At 44.1% G+C, this 18,815-nt stretch overlaps 1 long non-coding RNA gene across 1 annotated transcript in view; it reads right to left on the minus strand.

The window, feature by feature from the left end:
• Positions 1-10,512, minus strand: part of LOC309541751 — a 43,443-nt gene extending 32,931 nt beyond the window's left edge. The window contains exon 1 of the long non-coding RNA XR_014223883.1: positions 9,974-10,512. This is a non-coding gene — a long non-coding RNA (uncharacterized lncRNA). The remainder of the gene's footprint in view (positions 1-9,973) is intronic.
• Positions 10,513-18,815: the final 8,303 nt, after the last annotated feature.

Here is an 18,815-nt window from a genome sequence, read left to right on the forward strand (position 1 = left end):
GGCTAAACATGCCCAGCTCCCTTAGCCATTCCTCATAAGGCATCGTTTCCAGGCCTTTGACCATTTTGGTTGCCCTCCTCTGGACACGTTCCAGTTTGTCAGTGTCCTTCTTGAATTGTGGTGCCCAGAACTGGACACAGTACTCCAGGTGAGGTCTGACCAGAGCAGAATACAGTGGCACTATTACTTCCCTTGATCTAGATGCTATACTCCTATTGATGCAGCCCAGAATTGCATTGGCTTTTTTAGCTGCCGCGTCACACTGTTGGCTCATGTCACTTCTTCCAATGAGGGAACCGCCAGAAGGGCCTTGGCGCTGGATCTCAGTGTCCGGGCTGAACGATGGGGGTGGAGACACTCCTTCAGGTATACAGGACCAAGGCTGTTTAGGGCTTTAAAGGTCAGCACCAACACTTTGAATTGTGCTCGGAAACGTACTGGGAGCCAATGCAGATCTCTCAGGACCGGTGTTATGTGGTCCCAGCAGCCACTCCCAGTCACCAGTCTATTCTGGATTAATTGCAGTTTCCAGGTCACCTTCAAAGGTAGCCCCACGTAGAGAGCATTGCAGTAGTCCAAGTGGGAGATAACTAGAGCATGCACCACTCTGGCAAGACAGTCTGCGGGCAGGTAGGGTCTTAGCCTGCATATCAGGTGGAGCTGGTAGACAGCCGCCCTGGACACAGAATTAACCTGTGCCTCCATGGACAGCTGTGAGTACAAAATGACTCCCAGGCTGTGCACCTGGTCCTTCAGGGGCACAGTTACCCCATTCAGGACCAGGGAATCCCCCACACCAGCCCGCCCCCTGTCCCCCCAAAACAGTGCTTCTGTCTTGTCAGGATTCAACCTCAATCTGTTAGCTGCCATCCATCCTCCAACCACCTGCAGGCACTCACAGAAACTGGGGATTTGGAAGGTTGCTAGGGTAACTGGGTGTGAGGTGACAGGAAAGGAGAGTTTTTAGCAGGGTGTTCTGGGAAGAAGAAGGGAGAAGAAAGATTGGGATCCATCTTGGGCAGGATGGCTGAAAGCTGTCTGGGAGAGATGCCTTGGACTCCAGGCTGCACTGTTGCGGGGGACAAAACCTTCTTGAAATGTCCATGCTGTAAGATCTGGACTCTCTCCATGCAGAACGAAGGTGTAAGTAGGCGAATAAACCATATATCTTAAAGCTACAGCAGTCTCCGCCATGTCTCAGTTCTCCAGAGGAACAGACCCTTTCCTGTACAACCTCAGCCTGGAGGTTACCCTGTACACATTAACATAACCTTTCTTTTAAATATACACCTCAGCCTCATCCTTCCTACCTCTTTCTTCTCCTTCTGAATGGATCCGAATTAGAAACACCTCTTCATTTCAGTTAAACTAATGATCCCTTGCAGGCAGCTGCGCCTCCAGTTTAAAGATGTGTCCCAAGGAAATGTGGGAAAAAATCATACTTTTATTGAAGACTCTGGAGTTTCTTATGTGGCGATTCTTGAAAATCAGAGAGAAATAAGCACGCTTCACAGGACAACAAAGCTCAGCCTTAGAAGGATTTGCCTCAAAGAAATTTCTCTTTGAGCAAAAGAAAATTCTGATTAAATACTTATGAGTTCACATGCCAGCGAGGTAAGCAAGAAGCCAAACACTCAGGTGGCCTATTTTCTGAAGAAAAGCGAGAGAAATCTTTCCTGGAAGAGACTTTCTAGTCATCTATTGGAGCTGAAGTACAAAGAGCTCTTGTGGATTTAATGCCTACATTTTTTTTTGGGAAAAGCCTTTGTAAATTTTGCGGGTTTTGTTTCCCCCCACTTTGATAACGTCTCTCTTATTTTATTTTCCTGACTTTTGATTTGATTCCTGGCACATTGTGACACTGAAGAGAGACAACAACAGGCTCTGCTAAACAGAAATTTACTAAGTCGTTTCATCAAACCATTTTTGCGGACCGGCCCATTGTTTTGTCTGCTTTCTTTGTCGTTTTGCCATATTTAGGATTCCCAAACACAGAACATATAATTTGCAAAATGGCAATTAATCTAGCCTTTGTTCAAAATGTGACTGGAGGCAGAAGTTAATAGGAGGGGTCTCTTTGCAATCGCCCCTTCTAGTGCCACACTTTGTGGCTTTGTGCCAATCAGCTGGCAGCAAAATGAGGCCACCCACAGTCAAGATAGTGATTTTTTTCCTGTAAAGGGGAGCTCCCCAGATATGCAGAAATGTATTCTGATGAGTGGAAGTATAAGGTAGGATGCAAGGAGCGAGTAGGATTCTGGTAACAAGGTGGACTCCTCCTGCCTCACTGCCCATCAAATGCCTTTACAGCTAGTAAACTATGGTACATGTAACTCCCTGTTTGCAGGCGTTCTGCACACACACAAACCACTGATGTGTGCAGTGTTTTCAGCCCCGGAAGGGGGCAGAACAGGGCAGAATGGGGCAGGCTTACATGCACCCCGCCGACATGTGCAGTGCGTCCAAATGCAAGCCCTGTACAAATGGGAGTTGCCTGTACAGTTATGTGGAGTTACATATATGCTATAAACTACAGAAATTCATTTTCCTTCACAGATGGAAGTTAGGCTGTACCAGCAGGACGTCAAACATACATTGGATCTGTCAAAATACGTAGATTGTACATTTGCATTTTTGTACGAAATGCTCCTTTAAAAAAAAGCATGCCATACATTTTAAGCACTCTCATACCACTTTGATAGTCATGGTTTCCCCCCCACCAAAGAAACCATCTCGGGAACTGTAGTTTGTTAAAGGTGCTGTGAATTATAGTTCTGCGAGGGGGTTTCCTCACAGCTCACTCAGTACCTTTAACAAACTAAAGTTTCTGTGGTTTTTAAAGTGGTTGGAGAGTGCTTTAAATGTAGAGTGTGGGTGTAACCAAAGTATCTTTGAAATACAGGAAATGGGATTTTGAGGAGAGAGGGGGAAAGAGAATCTAATTTTACATATCAGGATTTATTTACCGTATTTTTCGCCCTATAAGACACACTTTTCCCCCTCCACAAATGAAGGGGAAATGCGTGTGCATCTTATGGGGTGAATGCAGACTCCTTGGCTTCAGCGATAGCAACGCGAAGCCTCCGAAGCCTGCGCTCCGGAGGCTTCGCGTTGCTTCTGCTGAAGCCAGGAGAGTCTGCTCTTTGAGGCTGGCGGTGGGGGAAAGCAGCGCTCCCCCCATCGCCAGCCCCAGAGGATGGGGGGCAGCGGGAAGGCGCGCGACGCCTTGCCGCTACTCTCCAACGCGGGTTTGAGGCTGGCAGTGGGGAAAGCAGCGCTCCCCCCATCGCCAGCCCCAGAGGATGGGGGGCAGCATTCCGCTACTCTCCAACCCTCCTTTGGGCTTTTGCGGGAGATGGGGGAATTCCCCCACCTCCCGCAAAAGCAGGCAAAAGCCGCGCGCTCTTTAAAGGGGCTCCGCGGCTTCTGCGGGCTTTTCTACGAGGGGGGGGGATTCCCCCACCTCCTAGAAAAGCCCGCAGGAGCCACGCACCCTTTAAAGAGCAAGCGGAGGATAAGAGCTAATTTTGGGAGCTGAAGTGCCACCCCCCCGGACCCGGGAGTGATCCGCGAGAGAGCCTGTTGAAGAGATATTGAAGAGTTTGACAGCTGTCAAATTAGCTGTCAAGACGGGAAAAGAGAACTTGGTTTTATTGTCTCTGCTGGTTATATTCGTTACAATTTGGCTATTTTTGTCGAAAACAAGGGAAAACTGATACAAACTAACTTGATTTTTGGATTTGAACTGGAAGGAATACTAAGTAACCAAAATCCCTCTAGAGGGGGTTTTGGGACATTACAAGAATGACTGAAGGAGGGAAAATTCAAGCTAAATTGGACAGAGTTTTTTTTTTCTCTTGGGAAAGTTACAAGGCCAAATTGATGTTTTGGCTACCAACGTTGCAGCTCTGGACTTAACAGTAAACAAATTCATTGAATTTGATAAGGATTTGATCCAGGAAGTTCATGCAGCTGGACAAGAGGAGAAATTTGAGAACTTTGAGAGTGTGGAGAAAGAGATATATGTTGTTTCTGAGGAAAAGGAAGGAGGAGATGCAATGTTGCAGATGACAAAGGAGAGCCAGAGGCCTGACATGATGGCTATAAAGGAAAATAAGAACTTGATGATGAAAATCTGGTCTGAGCTGGAGATTAAAGAATGGAGAGATCTCCTTATGTGGACATCTGAAGACCCAAGGATTACAAATTTGATTAAGGTGAAAGTTGGAGCTTTGGGGACATTCGGACTTGAAAGGAGTAAGAAACAAGATTTGGGCTCCACTTTTAAGTATGGAGGTCTGGCTGGAAGAAACATTGTCCCTATCGGGCCAGAGCGTCTCCGAGATTTGGTGTTTAATACTAAGGACTATCAAAAAAAACGGCAGAGAGGAACTGAGAGAGAATTAAGAGCCTCGGACGTGAGATCTCCAGGCTGATAGCAGATTAAGACTGATGGACATTTGTTGGGGATTGAAACCGGGAAAGGGGATGGGGTGGGGTTTGGGGATCCAAAGGGTGTATAATTATAATCCGTCTTTTTTCTTTTTATTCTGTTTTGTTATTAGTATGAAAAGTGGGGAATTCGTGGAAGGGAATTTGGGTCGACTTTATAAAAAGGATTTAAGATTTAAGAATGAGCACTGATGTATAAATTTTGATGTTGTAAAATTGTGTTTTTAAATTGAACTAAATATAAAAAGGTTAAAAATTGGGGATAAGAACTTGTTGAATTAACAATTTGAATTGGAATATAAGAAGGGGAGGTGTGGGGAAGTCAGGGAAATATGTTATAGAAAAATAAGGATTGTAAAATGTACGTATATGTTTTCTTTTTTTTGTTTTTTAATGTATTAAAATGGAAAATTCTTAATAAATATCTATTAAAAAACCAAAAAACCAAACTATCAATGAAAAAAATAAATAAAAAAATAAAGAGCAAGTGGCTCTTGGGGGCTTTTCCCCAAGGAGGGAGAAGGGACTGACTGGCCGAGTCAGTCCCTTCTCCCTCCTGCGGGCTTTTGGGGGAGATGGGGGAATTCCCCCACCTCCCGCAAAAGCCCACAAAAGCTGTGCGCTCTTTAAAGGGGCTCCGCGGCTTTTCTAGGAATTCCCCCACCTCCTAGAAAAGTCCGCAGGAGCCGCGCACCCTTTAAAGAGCGCGCTGCTCTTGGAGGCTTTTTCCCGAGGAGGGAGAAGGGACTGACTGGCCGTTTCAGTCCCTTCTCCCTCCTGGTCGAAAAGCCCGCAGGAGTCACGTTTGGCTCCTGTGGGCTTTTGCGGGAGGTGGGGGAATTCCGCCACCTCCCGCAAAAGCAGGGATAAGGTCTTGGAGTAGCGCACAGGCTGCGTGCAGCCTGTCCGCTGCTCCCAGAGCTGCGGGGGGGGGGGGGAATCATATTTTTTTCCTTGATTCCCCCCCCCTGAAAACTAGGTGCGTCCTATGGGCCGATGCGTCCTATAGGGCGAAAAATACGGTATTTTTTAAACCAATAAGTCAATGTTCTATGCAAGAAGCAGTCCCATACAGGCAACATTCAGTTGGGCCAGAACCACAAAATTATGAGTATAGATCTGTTTAAAAACGAATGTTTTCTAAGGCAATTAGCCTTAGGAAAAATGTTCCCATTGGAGACAATGGAACCCTTGTTTTCAAGATTAATTGCAGCCTGGGTGGGATTTTTGAGGGATTCATGGCTGGGGATGGAAGGGTTAAACATCCAAGTGTGTTGCAGTCTGAATAAAAATTCCCCTATGGATTCTGCTTGCTCTCTCTCTCTTTCTCCTCCTTCTCTTTTACAGTGGACTGGCCAACTAGTCGGAGAACGAAATTCAAGTCAAGGGCTGTCCATGCTTCCAGCTATTCTAAATCCATACAGGGAGACCAAGAGCGGAGAGGCCAAGCACCTTGAACAAGCAATTAATTCCTCAGAAAGGAGGAACAAACCGTCACTCAAAGCAGTGCTTTCCGACCTGGGAGTTCTGCCTCTTCACCTCAGATATATGGAGGGAGGTAATATAACCACATTTTATAGAAATTTGTGGCCTTATAAATTAGAACGCTTTGCATTTCCATTAACACTACAGGACAATAGAGCCTTTTCCAGCGCTGTGGCTACATAACTTTTCCCCATAGGCCAAACTGTCTACGTACTATATTAACCAATATGTCTCAAGCTCAATAAGAGTGATTTCTCTGTGCAGTAAATGACCATACTAGTACATTAACAGTGGATTTATGCCGAAAGCTAAGATATTCCTCTCCCTCTGACATAGGTTTTAGCTTAATTATCTCATTACTTTTTGTGGTCCAGCACAGCAGCTATTGACCTCAACGATAAATCCAGTCAAATCAGCAAGGTTTTAAATCTACGAGGCAGAATGATGGCATTAACTTGCCCAAGTTTGGATCTCTTCACCGTTCAAGGTGGAACCACAAGTGTGTTCGGGAATATGCTGGCATGCACAAGCATTCGGAAGTTTGGATGGGGACAGGGGTATGTATTCAAGCCCCACACCCAACATTCTCCTGCATCTTGCATCCTCCCCCCATCCTCAGTGTTGAGTTAGGGGGCTTCTACATGTGTCTTCTTGAACTTGAGTAGGACACCTCATGCGATTGGGGATCCAGCTCTGATTGCACAGAAGGTTCTGCAAATGTTGCACAGTCAAGCAAACACGAGCAGAAGCCCCCTGAAGACCTACCTCACTCAGTATGGGGATGGCCAGGGACTGAGCATGTGGGACAATGCATATAGGGTGTGTGTGTTATGTATTCAGTGGACTTTGTTAGACTGAGCTTGAGTCTGGACTAAGGATTCTGAGCCCCTGTGTTCTGATTCGATACATGATATCCAATCACAGAACATTTCAGGGTTTGGGCCTCTGCCATTGGCCCTTAAACTCTGATTTGCAGCTTGGAAGTTTAGACAGCCAATCACGTTGGGAGTGGGAGTGGCCCAGGCCTTCAGAAATGTATATAAACAGTTGCTTTGCCCCTGTTGTCCAGTTCTGTCAGCTCAATAAAGGTTCTTGCTGTTATCACTGTGTCTTGCCTCAGGGGGGCATTAGGGGTGTGTGTTGGGCTTGTGGGCACACTCCTGTTCTCCATCCATGGACACACATTCAGGCAAACCCCTGAATATGTTCCTCCCATACAGTCACCCAATAACATGGCAAAGTCTACACCAGATTCTGAGATCTATCACCCACATGTAATTTCTTGTGTGAGCTTCTACTTGCCAGACCTGGTTGCCATATTTCAAGAAGTGAAAATACGAACACAAAAGTTGTTGAGCGCTTCTTCTTTTTTTGCAAAATCTCCAGTGAAATGAAGTTTTTAACCTAAGTTTTCAGTTTTCCCGGGCATTTTATCTGGTATCCAAAAATTCCGCAACATGACAGCAATGCTACTTTGATCATGGCAGGGGTTCCCCAATCTGATGCCTTCCAAATGTTTTGGACTAAAATGACAGGAGAGATATGGGTTGCTAACCTTGTGTGTGCACTGCTTTCCAAACCAGCAGCGGGAGTTCACTGAATGCAGAGTAAACAGGAGTCTGTACACTGCCATAGATGCCCTGCTAATATTTGTTGATCATTTATCTTAGTAGAAACCAAACCCAGTTCTTTGATTCAGTTTCAAGCCACATCCCCATTTTGGGGAGCTCTCCCTGTTTGCTTCTACAAGCACACAATGTCAGTGCTATATTTTTCAGGGGGTTGGTGGGGAGGCATTAAAAAAACACACACATTGAAATCCTAAATGAATGGGGATGGTGTGTAGAGGTACTATTCCAGAGACGAGATATTCAGAAGTACATAGAAATGAAATTCAGGGAAAAAGTGTTGGCCTGGACACAGCTTAATGACATGGGACTTGTAAAACTCCCATGACAAAGTCTAAGTGCCGTTTTCAGAAAAATTAAAAGCATCTTTGTGAGAAGGGAATTTAGAGAGGAATATCAGTGGCTAACTGGGAAGTGGGTGGCGCTGTGGGTTAAACCACAGAGCCTAGGACTTGCCGATCAGAAGGTCGGCGGTTCGAATCTCCACAACGGGGTGAGCTCCCGTTCCTCGGTCCCTGCTCCTGTCAACCTAGCAGTTCGAAAGCACGTCAAAGTACAAGTAGATAAATAGGTCCCACTGTGGCGGGAAGGTAAACGGTGTTTCCGTGCGCTGCTCTGGTTCGCCAGAAGCGGCTTAGTCATGCTGGGTCACATGACCCGGAAGCTGTACGCCGGCTCCCTTGGCAATAAAGCAAGATGAGTGCTGCAACCCCAGAGTTGGCCACGACTGGACCTAATAGTCAGGGGTCCCTTTACCTTTACCTATCAATGGCTAAGGTGGGGAGTTAAGGACACTTAATCCTTTTCCTACCTTCCTACCCTCCCTCCCTGCCTGCCTGCTGACCCCCATATGCTTATCAGCTCCCCCCGCCCCCAGTGACTGTTATCTGTGTGCATTTAAGAAAAAAGCACATTAAATAGAAAGATATATTTAACATTGTGTCTTGTCTGACGTATGTGCCAAACTCTGTAATAATCCCAATCAGCCTCCATTTATATGGATCAAGCAAACTGGCCCTCAGTCCTTTGCAATAATCCAAACAGATACTGAAAACACCTATAAAATGCTTCATTGCCTCTTCTTTCTGTTCAACTTGAGGCCCGCCCTGTGCGGCCTGTTGATTCCAATGAAGCTAAACGTAAGGCTGTGCAACGGTGAATAAACTCCCTCAAGTGTTAAAGCTTTATCATGCTGGCCAAGAATTCCAAAGGGTGATTTATTCTCCACGCAGAGATTTTATTTTATTTTATTTATTAAACTTGGCTGGGGGCCAAATCCTTTGGCATTTTAAATGTAAACTTAGGCTGGAATATATTGCCTTATGCCGAACATTTGTAACCTCTATTGATCGGCTCAAGTGGAAGCGAAGAATTAAAGGTTTTTATTATTGATGTGGGGAAAATTACCTCTCTGCCGTTCTCAGCCTGAAGATATCCATCACTTCCCCAAGAGCACCTATCTATAACTCTTCCTTTCCTGTGGCTAGGAAACATATACTTATTTATAGTGTTTTTCTATAATTTAATTATGCTCCAGATACAGCCAATCCTTTTTAAAATTCCAGGCAAGGGACTATCTCAGCTTCGCTTTGCGATGACACAGTGGAGCTAGCTGCTATTCATTTCTGGAATGACAGGGAACCTGCAGGGCTTGGAGGCTCTGGGCTATGTTCTGAAGACCTCTGCCAACACATGCCTTGAGTTTAGCGTAGCCCCCAGTGCTGTAGTTTGCTTAGATTGATGGGTATGGAAAGGAATCGCAGTGCATTTCAGATATATTGTATGCTTTCCAGTTGTAAGGTAGAGATAGATCTCCAGATGTTGCTAGAATCCAACTCCCACTAGTCCTAGCCAGCAGGGCTAGTGGTCAGAGATGACAGGAGCTGTTATCCAACAACATGTGGAAGATACCATGTTGGCTATCTCTGATGTGGGGTCTAGGATGGAGAAAACATACCACAGAGTCAGGTCGTTATGCATGTAAAATAAATTTTGATGAAATGCAAAGTAGCAGAGTAGGTTACAGCTAGGAAGCTAAATAACTCTTCTGGGTGATTGATAGCTTCTTTGTGAAGACTATATAATGTCCAGACTCTTTGTTTACTTTCACCAGTCCTTTTCTTTTTTTCCTGGGGGGACGCAGAGGTACGCATACCCCTAAACATTCTGTGAATCTAAGTTTGGCCTTATTGAGGGGCAGTATTTCAATATTAGGAAAATGAGAGTGCCCCTAAACATTTTTTTAAGAAAAAAAAGGACTGACTTTCATAAACATATAATTGAGAATACTGTATTTACAGTCACATGCTTGTTCAAACAAGGGTACATTCTCACTTGAATTGTAGACTGAAGTCTTCTTACTTAGACTTATAAACAAAACAGTGTTGAGAATTGCACCAGAGTCTTACCTTATTCAGGCCTTACAGTTTCTTATGAACGGCTTTTTTCTTTTACCTCAGCAGTATTCTCTCTGTTCCTTACAGAGAGCTCCTGCGCAGGTTTCTCCCTGTTAACATTTAGGAATCTTTCTTTGTTTCACTTCAGACAGATCACAGTGACACACAGTAGTATCCTGAGAAACCTCTCTCAGCAGCCATTCTTCCTCACACATAGAGAGAAGCGGAAAGACAGTTACAAAATGACAGTTATTAGAATAACAGTCACAACAGAATGGAATGCCTCTCTCACGTGACTCACAGTCAGCCAATCACATGACAGCTACTGCCTGAGGGGAAAACAGCAATCCATGTTAAAAAGTACACAGTAATTTAACATAAACAAACATTTCCATTTCAGGAAAGCAAATCATCATCCTTAACATGGGTCTAGGACAACTTGACAGAAGACAGAGGGGACTTCCCTGCTTCCTTCCCAAAGCCTAGTAAGCTCTGGACTATGGGGAGGAGGTGTGAGGCTCTGATAAGGTCCCAGAGTTCTCCTTCCCCCTTCCCAAAGCATAGTTAGCACTTGCCTAATTTTGGGAAGGAGGAAGGAGGGACGCAGGACCCTGCCAGAGCCCCTCATGACTCTTTCCCAAAGCAGTTGCCTCTCTTACCCAGCACGAGAGTGGGTGGAAAACATCTAATTTTGGCCTTGCACAGGGTGCCATATTACCAAGGTCTGCCCCGCACATTGGGATGGTTTCAGTGTCACTTTCATTCCCTCGACTGTTTTGTCTCGCTTTGCAATGCAAAGTCAGGACTAAACATGGCTTGGGGAGAAATGTAGCAATTGGCAGCCTTTTAAAATTAGGAGGGATCACCTGGACATAATGTCGTTTCCTCATGATATGCCTAAAATTATCCATATGTAAGAAATGGGTATATGTTCTACAGCAGGAGAAGGGAAAGTAAGACCTTCTAGGTCTTGGTTACAGATAGGTAGCCGTGTTGGTCTGCCATTGTCAAAATAAAATAATTCCTTCCAGTAGCACCTGAAAGACCAACTAAGTTAGTTCTTGGTATGAGCTTTCGTGTGCATGCACACTTCTTCAGATACCAACAACATCACACATACCATCTCGGGACTATTCAATTGCTCATCGTCTAACATTGTGTATGCCATCAAATGACAACAGTGTCCTTCAGCTCTCTATATTGGACAAACAGGCCAAACCTTACGCCAAAGAATAAACAGACATAAATCTGACATCAAGAATCACAAAACAGAGAAACCAGTAGGAGAACACTTCAATCTCCCAGGACATTCTATACAAGATCTCAAAGTAGCTGTTTTACTATAAAGGAATTTCAGAAATAGACTGGAAAGAGAAGCAGCTGAATTGCAACTCATTACCAAACTTAAAACCATGGAGAGACCTGGTTTGAACAAAGACATTGGATTCTTATCCCATTATACATGACTAAGCCATTTCTCCCCTCTCACCCCTTGCCTTTTCCTGTAAGACCTATTACAGTCCTTAAGAGTCGTCAACAGGCTCATCTCAGCTATCTGCCAATCTCCCATTCCCACCACCCTTCTGAGTAATACCCCTCCCCACCTTCTCACTATATAGAAGGATCTGGCAACTTCTGTTTCAGTGTATCTGAAGAAGTCTTCTAGGTCTTGTTTGCCTCCAACTCACATCAGGACCAGCCAGTATTGCGAATGTTGAGAACTTGGGACGTGTCATCCAGGTATATCTGGACGACCTTGTGCCCCTCCCTTTCAATCACAGAATCATAGAGTTGGAAGGGACCCTGAGGATCATCTAGTCCAACCCCTGCAATGAAGGAATATGCAGCTGTCCCTCATGGGGATCGAACCTGCAGCCTTGGTGTTATCAGCACCATGCTCTAACCAACCAAGCTGTCCAGCTTGAGCTCTAGCTTTCATCTAATAAAATAATTTATCAGTAATACATTAATCACATTCTACACAACCTCTTTACTTGTTCTCAAACTCTAGAGGGGTCACCATAATTTTAGGGGACCCATAAGCACATTTGCAAAATTGGAGAGACTGTTGTGGTTGTGACACAAAGGTGTTAACCACAGCCTGTTCTATTGGTTACCACAGAGTGCTTCTTTCAAGCCTAATTTCAGAGTGGGCAGGGGAGGGACCCAGTGGGTTCCAAGGAAGGTCTTTATGGGCACATGGGCACCCGTGGGTGCCACACTGATGTCCCTCTGTGCCTAGACCAACTTGACAAAATCCAAGATCTCTGGTTTGCCAAGTTATCTCTCGGGTAGGTCTGAAGTCTGAGTGTCCCACAATGCAAAAGCTACAAAGAGCACTGCAATTGTCGAAGGAGGTTGGCGTATTTGAAGAAGAACAGCATTCCTCATCATACAGAAATAATTTCACCCAGGAAATCCATCCGGCTTCCTGGCTTCTCCTCCCGCTCGGAGCAGAGGTCAAGGCACAGGTGCCGTTAGGCTGGCATTGATGTGAAATCTGCAGCATAAAAAAAATGTGCTTCCAAAGTTATATGGCTATTCTAAAGAACAGCTGGAGGAGAAGAGCTGGATTTAGACACACATGTTTCAAGATCTCTGGGTTTCGCATTAATTGTTTCCCTGTGATATCCAAAACCTGATCTCCCTGTCTATTTCCTAGGGAAGTAATCAGCAGATTTCAAACACTGGATAGGGTTTGTTCTTTCTCTTTCTTCCCCTACCCCTTATGCTGTAATCCTACCGACCTTTGTGGCTAAACAATTTATGAGGCAGAACGACATTTCCATCCCTGAATCCCACCCCCCTCAGTTACTGCATCTCTGTCATGTTTTATCTCAGCAAATAGCCCTTGAATCAGTATATTGTTGCAGCTTTATCATTATTTTGCTTACTTCTGTTAAGGCCCTATTCTTCCCCCGCTCCCAGAGCTGCAATTCTCAGAATGGTTTAACAGTTAATGCCACCTCACAGGGAACTCTGGGAAGTGTAATTGTGTGAGGGGAATGGGAGTCTCTTAACAATGCTCAGCACCCTTAACAAACTACAACTCCCAGAATTCTTTTGGGTAGGCCATGGTTTAAAATGGTATCGCAGGTATCCTCCTGTGAAGAGGCTGCATCTTAATGTTTTAATGTTGTATTTTAATCTTGTTTTTTAAATTGTATTTTGATCAGCTTGTTTTTAATATTGGTTGTTAGCTGCCCTGAGCCCGGTCTTGGCTGGGGAGGGTGGGGTATAAATAAAAATTATTATTATTATTATTATTATTATTAGGAACTATGTGAAACTATCTACAGTGGTACCTCAGGTTACATACGCTTCAGGTTACATACGCTTCGGGTTATAGACTCCGCTAACCCAGAAATAGTGCTTCAGGTTAAGAACTTTGCTTCAGGATGAGAACAGAAATTGGGCTCTGGAGGCGCAGCAGCAGCTGGAGGCCCCATTAGCTAAAATCGTGCTTCAGGTTAAGAACAGTTTCAGGTTAAGTACGGACCTCCGGAACAAATTAAGTACTTAACCTGAGGTACCACTGTAATAGCTTAATCCTAACCATGTCTACATAGAAATAAGTTGATGATGATGATTTCATTTCAACTGATTTTGATTGGACTTAGTCCCAGGTTAAGTGGGATTGAGACTGCAGGTTTCAGGTTTCAGGCACATTCACAACATATACTGAACAACAACAACAACAACATTCTGCCCATCTGACTGTGCAACTTTCAGCAAATTAGAACATCAAACACAGTAGAACATTAAAAACTTCCCTATACTGTACAGGACTGCCTTCAGATGTCTTCTAAAAGTCAGATAGTTGAAAGCACTATGTTGTAATCAGTGAGATAGCTCAGTTCATAGAGCATGAGTCTCTTAATCTTGGGGTCATGGGTTCAAGTTCCTCGCTGGGCAAAAGATTCCTGCATTGCAAGGGGTTGGACTACATGACGCTTGTAGTCCATTTCCACTCTGCAATTCTATGATTCTACTCATGACTTAAGTCCCACTGATTTCAATGGGAACCAAATGCAACTAATTTAGTTTGGATCCATGTGGTAGTTTTTGGATTTTGAAAACAGGAGTGGGAAAGAAGAAGAGGAACAAATTACTGAACAGGCCTTCCAGTCCAAAAAGCATTATCTTTGCCTTATTCTGTGCATTTCCCCCCTTCTGGGATAATTTTGCAGATGGCCAGTAGATGGCAACATCTGCATTCATATTCTGAAGAGTTTAGTGGTGTATCACCAGTGTTGAAGCAATGATTCTTCAACATCAACTTCGTTGGACTGGTCATGTTGTGTGGATGCCTAATGATCGTCTTCCAAAGCAACTACTCTATTCCAAACTTAAAAATGGAAAGCGTAATGCTGGTGGTCAAAAGAGGTTTAAAGACTGTCTCAAGGCAAATCTTAAAAAATGTGGTATAAACACTGACAACTGGGAAACACTGGCCTGCGAGCGCTCCAGTTGGAGAACAGCCTTTACCAAAGGTGGCATGGGCTTTGAAGACACTCGAACTCAGGATGCAAGGGGGACGCGTGGCAAATCCACACCGTGATCAACTCCCACCTGGAAACCAATGTCCCCACTGTGGAAGGACGTGTGGATCCAGGATTGGCCTCCACAGTCACTTACGGACTCATTGCTAAAACCGTGTTTATGGAAGACAATCTTACTCAGCTAAAGTGATCGCCAAAGAAGAAGTGGTGTATCTGTTTTTCAAAGCCAAACTTGCTATGGCAAATTTAAGTTAGCTGTTGGGAAAGTGTTCAGAGTTAGAAAAATGAAGAGAACTGAAAAATAATAATGCGATTTTCCCAATATTTTCTCATATCCATCACTTAATTTGGTGTCTTTTTCCTAAATGTCCACAGTTTATGGAAGACAGAGAACAGATGGGCACAATCCACAGGTGCCTGCTACAATAGCTTTCTACTGAAAACTGTGGAAAGCATTCAAAATAATGGAGAAAGCCTATGCACTTATGGCAGGTTCTTCCCCTCAAACCTTACCCAATGCATATACAGTGGGCGGTGGTGGGGATGAGAGCAATTGGCCCATCTCTGCCCTTTTCAGCCACATGACTTCAATCACATGATTTAGAATGCACAGATATGTTGGGTGTGGCTAAAGCATTTCCCAACTTGTGGATTGCAAAGGCTGTGCAAGCGGGTGACAGGCTTTATAAGTGAACCCCAAATAATTATTGCTTGTAGTGCAATGCTGTGTTGATACTTGTAACCCAAACATCAGAGAGGCAACGGTCATACATTCCCATAAAGAAAATGGTGAATAACTTTCTAAGTGCTACTCCGCCAATTCCAATCTGTTAAGGAAATTTGGATCCTTCAAGTAATGGTTGTGAAAGAGGCAAACTCGCAGTTACAATACACAAAACTCACAGCTACTGAAGAGCTGAGGTCCCAAATCCATCTGACATTAAATTGATAGGTCACCATACCCAAAAGGGTGCGAACCACTGTTCTAAATCATTACAATTGCGTGATTACACAACTGTAATCACAATTGTCTGGAGAAGGGGAGTGGAGCTCTGTTCTCACTAGCTCATCCTCTGCCCCATAGCAGGCAACTCCTAGGGGCCAAGGTCCTTACAGCTCCCCCCTAAAATATTTAAGCATCCCCCCCACTGATGGGCATTACCATTCAAATGGTGTATGTGCTGTGTCATGTGATTGATTATGTGGGGTGTGGCATACCTGGCCCCTCAATATTTTATTCAATCTGCCCCCTTGTCCCCGCCCTGTCAGCCATGTATTGAAAGAAGGTCTGAAAAAGGGAAGTCAAGAGCCATTAATTCCAGTTGATTTGTTTTCAATAAACTTTTGTTGAATTGTGCTCCTAACCTATGTGTGTTACTATTGCTATAAAATGTCTAGATTCAGTGATATCTCATTATTACCCCACTCATGCACAAATAGTGTGTGTTCATGTGTGTTCATGTGTCTATCTAAGTATTTATCTATCGATCTATTTTTAAATGATCGCACTTCTTTTTCTCTAGGATATCTGTCATAATTGGCTTCTAAAAATACTGAATGTGCTATATTCTGCACCTTTATCTACCTTTCTGTCACCACTAGCGAAGAGTGTGGTAATTATAAAAAATTATATCCTCTTACACTTCCTCTTTCATAAAGGAATCTATTTACCTCAACTTGCAAAGTCAATTAATAAAACCCCTTAGATAAGATTCCGCTTCACTTGAACAGATAGAATTGAAGAATATATCACTGAAAGGTAAAAGAGGGAATACTGTGTTATAATTACAATTAAATAAGAAGATGTATCTTCCATAATATGATGGAAAAAGATAACTCTCTTTAATGAAACAGCCTACGTGCCAGAAATAAGTTTGGTCCTGATCCAACTAAAGTCAACAGAAAAAAATCTGTGAGACTTCCATTAGTTGCCGCTAATATGTGTGCTCACATATAATTCCATTGACTTCAATGGGATTTCCCATTGAAGTAAAGTGTCTATAGGAATCTAACTATGATCAGAGCATTTAGGTATAAGATGGTCTGCTGCCTTTGCTGAAGGGGTGAAGTTAGGGTTAGTAATTCCCCTCTTGATATGGCTTCTGTGCAAAAATCCGGTCACTGACATTTTCTTCAGTATGAAGATTCACTAATAAGAAAAACAAATAACAGCTGTCACAAAGCCTTGCAGCATGGAGTTCCCCTGTTCAGAGTCTGGTCAGCCATGCCCTGTTTCAGGATACACTATTCAGCCTCTGTAATTTCTATCTCCCCTCCCAACAGACACTCAAAATTTTGCAGTAACTGGGTGAAATATACTCAGAGTCGCAAAGTGATTTCATGCTCTTTATTCAGCTCATAGTGGGGAGGAGGAATGAATGAAAGTCCCCTCACAGTATCTGCTTTATATACATTATTTACACAATGGGCTGCACATGATTGGCTAATTCCGGAATTCTACTGTAAGCCAATCAGGTTGTGGATTCACTTCTATCTGGAGCAGGATTGGGTGGTTCCTGCCAACCAATCATACTGCTGCATTGTTCTAGGACCAATCAGACTGCTGCATTCTGAATCCTATTGTTCTAGGACCAATCAGACTGCTGCAATTTGGATCCTATTGTTCTAGGACCAATCAGACTGCTTCAGTTTGGATCCTACTCAACTCAGTACATAACACTGGGCATGCCCAGTCCTCATTGAAGAAGAAGAAGAGTTTGGATTTGATATCCCGCTTTATCACTACCCAAAGGAGTCTCAAAGTGGCTAACATTCTCCTTCCCCTTCCTCCCCCACAACAAACACTCTGTGAGGTGAGTGGGGCTGAGAGACGTCAGAGAAGTGTGACTGGCCCAAGGTCACCCAGCAGCTGCATGTGGAGGAGCAGAGTAGCAAACCCGGTTCACCAGATTACAAGACTACCACTCTTAACCACTACACCACACTGGCTCTCTTGTGCTGTTTGGGGCTGGTTGTTGTTGTTTTGGGCCACTTGGGGCTTTCCCCCAAATATTTTTATACGTCTGCAAATGTTGGGGTTCCCTGAGAAAACTGATACCACCACCGTCTTGTATGTTGGTAGCATTGTTTCAGGTACATAAAGATTGGCACTCAACCCTGATCATTGCTAAGAGAGGGAACAATTCCAGTGATGAGTTTCAGGCTGTCATCACACAACAATTAAGGAATAATATTTTTTTAAAGGCAGGTGGAGTGGACATCAATGGTTTCCCCATTCCTGCGCAAAATTTGCATTCGTGACTTTAATGGAGCCAAGGTGAATGCTACATCAACATTTATTACATTGCACCAGAGCAGGATTGCTAACTTGGCCCCATGGCCGTTATTAATTAATTAATATAAATTTATTATTTATACCCCATCCAACTGGCTGGGTTTCCCCAGCCACTCTGGGCAGCTCCCAACATAATTTATATTAAAAACACGATAAAACATCAAACGTTAAAAAATTATCTAAACAGGGCTGCCTTAAGATGTCTTCTAAAAGTCAGATAGTCGTTTATTTCCTTGATATCTGATGGGAGGGCATTCCACAGGGCGGGTGCCACTACCAGGAAGGCCCTCTACCTGGTTCCCTGTAACCTCACTTCTCGCAGGGAGGGAACTGCCAGAAGGCCCTCGGAGCTGGACCTCAGTGTCAGGACTGAACGATGGGGGTGGAGACACTCCTTCAGGTATACAGGACCGAGGCCGTTTAGAGCTTTAAAGGTCAGCACCGACACTTTGAATTGTGCTTGGAAACGTACTGCGAGCCAGTGTAGGTCTTTCAAGACCGGTGTTATATGGTCTCGGCGGCCGCTCCCAGTCACCAATCTAGCTGCCACATTCTGGATTAGTTGTAGTTTCTGGGTCACCTTCAAAGGTAGCGCCATGTAGAGTGCATTGCAGTAGTGGGGAAACATTGTGGAAGGAAAAATACAAGTATAGGAAGGATTCTGCACTCTCTTCTGCCCATGCTGCATCTTAAATTCCACCCCCCCCCACATGCTTTAGGGGAAATGACTCACCTTGTATCCCATGGGATATGCTATTTTAACATCTGGTCTCTGCTTTCAGTGAACAGGTTTATCTTCTGTCCTCCCCTACACCAAGTTAATTGATCTTCATCTAGCTGATTGCACACTGACCCAAGGGCAGTCATTGTAGAGGTAGCATAAACATTTTTGAGGAGGAGAAGGCAAAAGACAATGGGCCAAGGAAACTGTACACATAGATCATGGATTTGTAGAGTTGGAAGAGACCTCAAGGTCTAGTCCAACTACCTGCAATGCAGGAATCTCAGCTAAAGCATCCATGACAGATGGCCATCTAAGCTCTGCTTAAAAACTTCC

The sequence above is a fragment of the Podarcis vaucheri genome, assembly GCF_965113315.1.
Source record: "Podarcis vaucheri genome assembly, chromosome: 10".
NCBI lineage: Eukaryota > Metazoa > Chordata > Lepidosauria > Squamata > Lacertidae > Podarcis > Podarcis vaucheri.